Below are 10,732 nucleotides of genomic sequence, written 5' to 3'. Positions count from 1 at the left end.
AGTGTTCTTTGAAGATAAGTGAAAGAGTAAGGAGAGAATCCCTATGTTATATATTGTTGACAAGGATTGGCTCAATGTTAAACTTACCATGGATGTCACATTAGAGATCTAATTTTTAATCCTCCCCATGGAGTTTTCAAAACTGCTAAAGCCATTTCCCTATATTCTTTTTGGGTAGATATATGGATTTTTCACTCATTCAATATGTTGAACCTAAAATTTAGATCATTAAAGGGGACAATTGAAGAGATATAGAACAATAATGTCAAGATTGAATAGAAGAAGAGTGTTAATGAGTTGCAAGGTAGGTATGGGGTAATAGAAAATTTGATGAAGATTGATACAAGGCAAAAAGTCACCAAGGACATGTTTACTAAATGGTTGGAAATTTTAGATTGTTCAGTTGAGTGTTTAAAAAGAGTGTTGAGTCATTCAGACTAGGCAATGAGGTGAATTTGGTGCTTGACTAAGAGGAAGATGAAAATGATAAAGAGGAGGCTAGACCTAGCAAGAAAATTTGGTCTAACCCAAAGAAGAAATAGAAGAAAGAGACCTAGATTGACCGGTAATGCATCAAATAGGTCACTAAGAAGATAAAAAAATATTAGTAGGAGATGAAAGACAAGGTTGAAGCTTTAGCCTATTTTATTCTACTCTTTGGTTGTCTCTTTTTTGGTTTTGTTTTCTCTAGTTTCAAAGTTTGTTGTGTCTCTGTAGTTTATGGTTTTGGTGTTGGCTTTAGCCAAGTTTTTTTGGAAATGGTTGTGGGGGTTTCTATTGGTTAGAACATTTTTTTGTGTTGGGACTTTTAGTTCATTATCTTTCTATAAAATTATTGGGGTTTTAGGTACCCTACAAAAAACATTATTTAGCCTTAATAAAAAAACATATGAAAAAACTAAATAAATTAATTAAGATATAAGCATATCAAACATACTAAATACTAATTTTAATATACATAAGTATAGCCATAGAATGTGTAAATAAATTAAAATTCTTGGTGACAAGATAAAAATATGTTATATTAAATTAGTATGGATGGTAATCGAGTACATTAAATAAATTTTATTTCATTAAAAATAATGTATATATTATAATTTGAGTATTTGATTTGGATAAACAAATGAATAGTTTTTCATATGTTCTTGTATGTCCTTATTTATTGACATAGTACACAAGTAGATCTTCACACTATTTCATTAATTAGGAATGAAACCATCTAACTAGATTTTTTTTTTTTTAAACATTGAAATTCAAAAAGTCTTCCATTCATAAAAAAAGTTCTATAAAATACACAACTTGTCTTAAGAATAACTAAGAAAACTCTTAACCTTTAAAAAAAATCTGGTTTTTTGACACATTTTAAGGTTTTTTTTTTGCATTTTACTCTATTTGGTAATTTTAAAAATATATCCTACAAAGCTACGATTCTATCTAAAGATACTTTAAACTGAGATAAGAACAATTGGCAACTAATCTTTGAAATTAGATTTTTTTTTTAAAGTTCTCATAAAACACACGTTTTTAAGAAAGGAGAGGAAAAAATAAAAGTTAATTTTGAAGGTCTAAAATAATTTTTTGGCTCGAAAAAAATGTTGAAACAACCACTAAGAGACCTAGCTAAGTTGGATAGAGCTACTTTTAAAGCTTCAATAAAACTACATATTCAAGTACTGATTTATACACATCCAAACCCCCTACAATTTATTATTATTGTAATATTAATCATTATTGTGTGTTAATAATGAGTTGATTAAAACCTAAGACCTCCCTGATGAGGTTCATTATTTACCCCTACATTGCACACTCTTGACTTACATCATTATTTTAATTATAACTAAATACACATATAATCAATATTAAAATTCAAAACAAAAAATCTCTCACTCTATTCTATATACTTATTAAAATGGAATTCTTATTGGAAATTTTTATTTTAATAATTAAATATATTATTATGATTTTAAATAGGTATTTGTCTATTGTTCATTCACCATTGTCTTTGAACAATAATTGAAGGTAATCTCTTTCCTAATTTATAATGTTTCAATCATTAACCATAATAATGTTCAATGTATGTCTTGTCTCTTTTTCTAGTTGTGTATATCTTGGTTAAGTAATTTTCTATCTTCTAATCCTTTTTCTTCAAAAAATATTTTATCATGGTGTTCATTTATAAAATATTAATACAAAACTCAAAAAATTAAACCCTATTATAGATAATGACTTCTTAGATATCAATGTAAAACTCATAGAATTTATTATCTGTCTCTTTCTATTTCATGTTTGATACAAATGTCTAATAAAAATATTATAAGAAAATTGAGTTAACATCTTATATATCATATTGGAACGTTCAATAGAATACTATGCATCCAATTTAAATTTTAAATTTTAAAACTCAATAACCATTAATAGTAGTTTTTCTAAGAGTCAAAATCCACATTACAAATATATTTTATTATTTATACTAACCTTCTATTATGTTTACATTTTTACATATTATTTACTTATTAGATTATAAATACATATACAACCAATCAAAATCATACTTTCTACCTTACTCTCAACATGCACAATATCTTATTCATCATAATCACAAATCAAATATTTCTTAAGGTTTTCAAATAGTGTTAACCAAAATATATAAATATTGGTAAATAAAAGTAATACTATAAATGAAATATTATAATATCTATTAGAACTTATTCAAGAACTTATACATACATACATACATACATACATACATACATACATACATACATACATACATATATATATATATATATATAATTATTTAACTAGCACTATTCATTATATATTAATTGACCCATGCAAGAAAATAGTTTTGAAATAGATTAAGCACTCATGGAAAACTCAATAAAATACCAAATTCTTATTAAAGGAGTTTTATCAAACATTCTTAAATATTCTATTCATGTTTTCATTATTAATCTCTTTATGAAAAAAAAGCATATTTATAACATTTATAACATACAAAGGAATTTTACTAACAAGAGTAATAGAGTCATGCCCTTGTTTTAATTATATTTAAATACAAAAAATATTAAAATTAAAAATTAAACCGACAACTTTTCTTAATCTACTTTATTTACTCATTACAATGGTCAATTTTTATAATTTTTGACATATTAATTACTAAATATATTTTATAGTTAAATTAAATGGTTTGATTTATATTCTAATTATATTTAGTACTATGATTATTATTTTACAAAATTTTATAAATCTACCAATATATTATTTGAGTCATATACAATTATAATTAATTAATCAATATAAATGACAAGTCCTAGTCACTAAGTGGCACTTGTTTCTCAATAATACCAATATAATAGTTAATAATATTGTAATTAGGGTACTAGTTACTGACTTCCACTCGATTAGATTCATAATATGAAGGTAGAAATACTTTTGAAAGTTCAAATGAATACCATATTCATTAACCATTTTGTTTTAATTTTAGAATATACATTTTCTAATACTTAAGCTTTATTAACCTCATATAGTATGTTATAATTTTTATTATAATAATAAAAACACTTAAATTAATGATACTGTAAAATACTTTTAAGGTACACATTTATTTTATAGGAGGGATTATGACAAATAAGGTTTTTCTATAATTATTATTAGAACACATGTTGCATAAAAGACTAATTTAACTTTTCCCAAGTTTACTTTAATTATAATGGTTTTTAAATAAGAACTTAAACTATAACATGTGCATAATGATTAATGATCTCATATCTATAGGTTAATTTAACCATCTAGGATGCATATTTAAAGCTTGTGGGCTAGATGTGTCTCAACAATAATTTAGTGCTTCCTAGATCAAGGAAAATCTATGTGATAGAATCCCTAAAGGAAATTTTTGTAATATCTTATACTTTAGCTCACATCCTTTTATATATGATATGATCATTAAAGTGGGGACAAAATGAAATTTAAGAATTCTACAATCTAGTGTATTTTTTTATTATATCATGTCCCCACCTTAGCTTAAGAAATTAAAAACATTATGTCACACTCCACATTTATATGGTAAGACTTTTCAAAGCATAATCAAAATCTTAGTCATGGATCATAGATGACACAAGGTGCTTATGTATTTTAGAGATGTTCATGTAGTGCACACTTATACACAAATTTCTAGATGTGGAAACTATTGTTCAAATGATTTTGTTTAAAGAAGGCAAGATATGGGTCCTCGGCCCAAATTACACCAAAGAAAGTTAGACCTTTTTAGCACTAGGCCATTATAGTCAAGCAGTAGGAAACACCACCTCTAGAGACCCACTAGAAAACATATCTTAATTTTTAAAAAAAGTTAAGCCCTAAGAGTATCAAATTCTAACTTATCAACAAAAAGATAGCTGATAATTCTAACATTTACTAGGATCTCAAAGTTCTGATGATTAAGGATAGCCATAATAAACATAACACTTTTAAGACTTTTTCTAAAAATTAGAAGTAGGATCATAGTGACCAAGTATTTCCCTAAACTATTAACTAAGTGGCATAAAAACATGAACTAAAAGGAAAGAAAAGGCCCAGAGACACTAGGAATGTTTGATGTTGTCCCATTTTCGAACAAGTACTTGATATCTTTAGTCTAGTTGTGAACATCATCTCCACTCTCCATCTCCACCCACACATTGTTCTTCTACACCCCATCTCTCTTTAGTTTTCTCTAACGTCTGATAGTGCTAAAGATAGCCTTCCTTATCATCCTTTCCTAGACCCTACAAAGAGTGGAAATGGCCATACTATGCTCTATGTAAGTTATGACATGATCAAAGTTGTTGTTAAGAGAAATCACCTTGGTACTGAGATCAAAAATTTGGGCTTTGAGACTTTTTGTAAACCATTATTGGTATCTATAACCTCTATTGTCTATTAGTGTCAATAATTTAGGCATTTACAAGGTAGAGTTAAATGGTCATCACTGTGACTGAGCTACTCTACATAGGTCGTGTCATGTACATAAGATAGTACATGCCATGTAATTGTATAGTAGCTAAGTAAAGTATGTCCACATAAAATTTTCTATATGGGCCGAGCTTATTCAGTGATTGAGCAAGTCATCAATGACTAAGTGTAATTTCAAGTATATAAGTATTGAGTGATATAGTATGTTCCAAGCATAGTATATGTTGAGCATCAAGAAGTTTAGAAAGGCCAAGCAACAACAATGTCAAGTACCAATAACAGTAGAGGCTGACCAATGCAAAGTTTATATAAAAGTTAGGAATGGAACAAAGTTCTAGGCAAAATGATTATTAGGCTGACATGGAAGGTATATTTAAGTTTTGAAGAGATTGTTATAGAACATTTAATACTTGTTGAGGTTGTCATAAAATATTTACATGGTGTGGCTCACATATCCCCACATGTATGTTCAACAAAATTGATGAAGAGGTAAAACATAAAAACATCTAGCTCATGAAATCTTTATACAGTGATGATCATAACCTAGATTGTATAGAGGAAGAGAGAGAGATATGAAGATGAAGAAAGTGATCCAGTGAGTGCTAACTATTCCATTTATTCTCATGAGAGATGGATTTGTGTTGGATTACTACTCATGAAACATGGGTCGATGAGTTTGACTAAAAAATCACATAGATAAATCCTGATAGAAATATCACTATATATACATTTTCTATACATTATTATTATTATTATTATTATTATTATTATGTCAAAGAAACTACTGTGAATGTGAAAATACCAAAGTAAGAACCTAAATCTCATCCTTAATAGCGGGTTACAAATTTTAACCAATATCAATATATATATATATATATATATATATATATATATATATATATATATATATATATATATATATATATATATATATATATATATATATATATTCTTTAAAAACAATGCATTTGACACATTTTTTATCTAAACTATAAAGATTTTGATGATGACATAAATTTTTGATTTTTAGAAAAAAAAATTAATAGTGTGCACGCGCGCGCGCGCGTGTGTGTGTGTGTCCGTGTGTGTGTGCGTGCATGCGTTGCGTGTGTATGTGCATGCATGTGTTGCGTGCGTGCATGCGTGCATGCATGTGTGTGTGTTGAACTTATATGTATTCATTTTTCTATCTCCTTAAAATTCTAATTTTTAAAAAGTGATATTCATTTACTCTATAAGATTTATTTTCCAAAGAGGATTAATGAGTAATTCTTTTGCATCTAGATTTATAACTTTTATATCTAAGTATTGTAACTAGTTTCATTTTATTATGTTGAATATCCTGTATTTCATTAAGTTTTGAGCTGACATTAACATTAATTTAGATTTAGGTCAACTCACTAATCCATAACTTGTTATGTGTGTATATAAATTTAATTATTTTTTGTGACAAAGAGGGCATCAATATCTAGTGCCTAGTAAATTTTTCCCTTGCTCTACTAGTGAAGCTAAATGACTCACAAAGAGCCTATGAGGATCAAGTCTTGTGGAGTGCAAGATTCTGATATCATAAGGGATGAGGTCAGGATTATACCCCAAGTAATTTTGATGGCATGGATGCCCCTCATTCCTTGGCTCTAAGAATAAGAAGTTTTATGCACGAGTGGGCCTATTTTGTGTTTCTAAATTGTTTCAATGGTGGTCTTCACTATTTGGTAACTCAACCTCATGCCTTTTTGGGTTTCCTCATAGGTCTAAACTCTCTATCAAATAAATAAATCTAGTGCCTAGATATTTTTCAAACTTCTTTTGTAACTCACATTACTAATTTTTCATAAGAATTGAAAATAGAAGTTAATATAGGGTATACAAACAATGTTTACTAAAACTAAAAATATTGATTCATGTTAAAATTATTTCTTGGAATAATACAATCCAATAACTAATTTATTTGATCCTCTAAAAGAAAAATATTAAAGTAATATTTTGTAAGGATTTTGATTGGTGGAAAACACTTTGTTGTAGGTATGATTAAAGAGTAGAGAATTTGATCTAAAATATGATTTGATACACTTCAATCTAACAAGTTTCAACTAATTACTTCAAATGCAAGCTCTTAGGGCTTAAATAGTTATAATTTCTTTAAAATATATGATTTCACCAAAAATTTTGATGTTCAAAATGTAAAACACACAATTCTAGGGAAGACAAGTTTCCAAACAACCATCCAGTATTTTTCTTTTCTTTTCTATAGGTTTATAAGCATATGAAAGTAAGGTTAAAAGATTCATCAACCTATGATGATAGAAAGACTACATCTTCACCACCTTATATTTTTGGTAGTACAATTGTATGTTCTTTTTATTTTGTTTTCATATTTGGCCTTTTATCTTTAGTTTATTCTATTCTTAGTTGTAGTTTGCTTTCTATTTTTTTTTCAGTGTTTATGTTCTATTCCTACAAGATGAATGTGTTTCATTTTGAGATTACATATTTGTAATGTCATCCTTGAGCCATCCTAAATTTATAGTTTTCATCTAAATAAGAAAGCCAATCTTGTATATAAAATTATATTACATTATGTACAAACACAAAAGATAAATTTCTAACTAAAATGTTTAAATTTGGTTATAATACAAAAAATTTAACATTTATATAAAAAATTTAATTATTACATCTAATTACCTAATGTAATTTTTAATATTTGATTATAATATAGTAACTCTCAATTGTATTATGCCAAATTTCACACATTTTATTGAATCGGCCAAAATTAAGCTAAGAGAACCTTGATTTTAGTTCCATTATTTTCCTATCATGATCAATATCATTATTAGACAAATGAAGTTGGATTTTCTATTTTAAATTTAATTTTAGAATCAAAATTTTCATTTTGAAAGCTTAGAGCCCTTATAGTAGAAGGGTCTCTCAAATATACGCTTCAATGTTTTAATAGAAGTAGTTTTGATTTGGTTTCTTATCTTGGAATATTTTTGAACAACATTATACTAAGTCTAATAAAGATAACACCATGGATAAGGATAAGCCTAACAATTCTAGGCACGCTAATAATCAAGGTAGGAAAATCATACCTGAGCCTAAGAAAAAAACCACCAGAAGGAACTATGGGGATCGGGAGGAGAATGCTACTAGTAGTGAAGGGAAAGATGAAGGGTTTATGACTTAGGAATATGATAGTCCTTACCAATTTAGGGTGTCTGATACTTTCAAAATTGAGACCAACTCTCCTAAGTCCATGAAGGATGACACCATAAGGGGAGAAGGGTATGATCATATCACTAGTTAGAATGGGTAATTTGGGAGGCCAAGCTCAAGGATGGTCCATGTGGAAGGTGATGTTTGAAAGGAGGTGAATACTAGGGGAATTGCCACACAAAAGGAAGAAAGCACAATGGGAAAAGCTATAAATTAACAAGGTAGTTCAAATATTTCTAGGTTGGAGGAGTCCATAGCCATCTTGATCAAGAAGAATGAGCATGTGGAGAAAACGTTCAACATAGTTTCTAACTTCTCTATTAGGGTCATTCATTTTGCTGCAACTACCCTTCATCTTCTATAGGGTGGCAAGGATGAAACTACTAATGAAAAAGGCTAACACTTCTTAGTCTTTATATGGATTTCTTATAGACGGCTAGTTATGACTGCTCTATGGTAAACCAAAGGAACAAAAGAAAGGAAAGTTAGCTCCTTTTAGGTGTGTCTCTCTTTTGGTTTTTCTCTATATTAATTATCTCTCATATTTCATTGACTGTTGTTTATGTTAATGCTTTATAGACTAGTTTTATGCTCATTATGTTTTTTTTGGCTAGTTATATGTATAATGAAGATATTATTATTGTTAGTAGTAGTAGTAAAATTACAAACATCTTAATTTGGGGGTTTTTGATATTAAGGAAGTGGGTTGGTTAGTTTATTGGTTTTGTCTTTGAGCTGATTTTCAAATCTTTAATTTTTTTCAATCAAGCCCCAATTTGACTACTTTTTAATATCAAGAACATTACACAAAAGTTGGACAAATAAACACATTTTATTTTAAGTGATGTATTTTACCCTCACAATTTTAAGAAAATGAAAGGTGTGAGAAAAGGATATTGATTTTGGAGTATATTCAACTCCTTATTTTAGTGAAAAGATTTCTTGAATGACAAGTGGGTAACATGAGAAATGAAAGCATTGAGTAGTGTCCAAAACATTGCTATTAACAAAAAAGAGCATGTAATATCTAGGAGGAGCAACCACTGCTGACGTAGGACCATCCTAGGATTTTTGGCAATCCTACATGTTCAAGGTGTTTTGCCCTTGTGGAATCAGTCACCATAGGAATGGTGCTTGGTCATCTCTGGGTGTAGTATTGGCTGAGGAACTCAGTGAATGAAGGGACTCAATCATTGAAGGCTTTCTCAATATCTACATTTTTTTCTGGCATATACTATGTTGCTCAACAATGTTTGTAGGAGCTCAATAATGCTTGTGGTGGTTTCTGATGCTCAGTAGTGTGACTTGTGAGATGAACTTCTTGTTGATTCATTTCAACGATTTGGTTCATTTATTGCATGAGGATTGGGATTATGATGTGGATCAATCATTGGAGTTTGTGTAGACCTATATTTTAGGCCTTTGTTAATTGTTCTTGATGTATTTAATATGTGTTGTAACCCTTTTAAGACCTTTTGTATTTAATATCTATTGGATGTTGACTTGTGGCTCAAGATATATTTAATCTAAGATTTAAATTTAATTTTTAATGAACTAGGTTGACTTGTGTCTTAGTTGGGTATAAATAAGGGGGTCTTGTAGAGTCTTAAGTCAATTATTCATCCATCTTAGAGAAGAGGATGAAGTGGAGGAGTGACTTTTGAGAAGGGTTAGTAGTTGCAGCTTGGGAAATAAGGCAATTACATGGTAGGCTAACAAGCACAAGTTTAGATCATCCTTGAGGGTTTCTACTAGTTTAGATTTGCACTAGCTAGTGTGGGGATTGAATCTTAGGGATCTTGCTGAATTATTTATTGTAATTTCTATTTGTATTTGGCCTAACCTAGAAAGCCTTATAGTTGGGCACATTGCATTGAAACAACTATATCCTATGAATAAAGAGTTTTGATTAAGTTTAAAATATTGCATTGTTGTTGAATTTTTGATGTGTAGTTATTTTTTGGGGGTTGGGACATCTCCTTCCTCCTACTATGTTAGGTGCTATCAGAGACTATTTTCTTCTCACTCTATAGACCAAGCACTGAAGTTGAGGCAATTTGCACTGGGACTTGGGTTTATGATCTTGGAAGATGTCTCTAATAAGACTGGGCCCTACCAAAATTGATCATCTTTGTGATGTTGTATAAGCAATGTTCTTAGAGAAGATGACATTGATGAAGAGTGACATAATTGCTAAAATTGTGCATGATATAGGTGGTGTACCTTGGCATGTGGGTACTCAAGGTAGTTATGAGAATGTTGCTAAAGATTTTGAAGTTGTTGGATTGAATAGTGAGGATAGAGTTGATTGGGTGGAGAGACCTATGGGAAATAGGGCTGGTCAGTTTTCTAGATCTAAATCTTAGTTCAAGCTGAAGTTTAAGCATAAGATGGATTAGTTTCTAGTTTCTAATGTATTTTGAATCTTGGGAACCTGATTGATTGGATTGGTGAGTTGGAAGACTACTTTGAGCTTGGGGACATTGAGGATCCACTCAAAGTTAGGTTGGCAAAAACTAAGTTGAAAGGGCATGCTTCTCTTTGGTGGAAAGAATTACAAAGA

The sequence above is a fragment of the Cupressus sempervirens genome, chromosome 7 (genome assembly GCF_028749045.1).
Source record: "Cupressus sempervirens isolate cs-2001-9-10 chromosome 7, ASM2874904v1, whole genome shotgun sequence".
NCBI classification, from domain to species: domain Eukaryota; kingdom Viridiplantae; phylum Streptophyta; class Pinopsida; order Cupressales; family Cupressaceae; genus Cupressus; species Cupressus sempervirens.
This window is presented reverse-complemented; position numbering follows the sequence as displayed.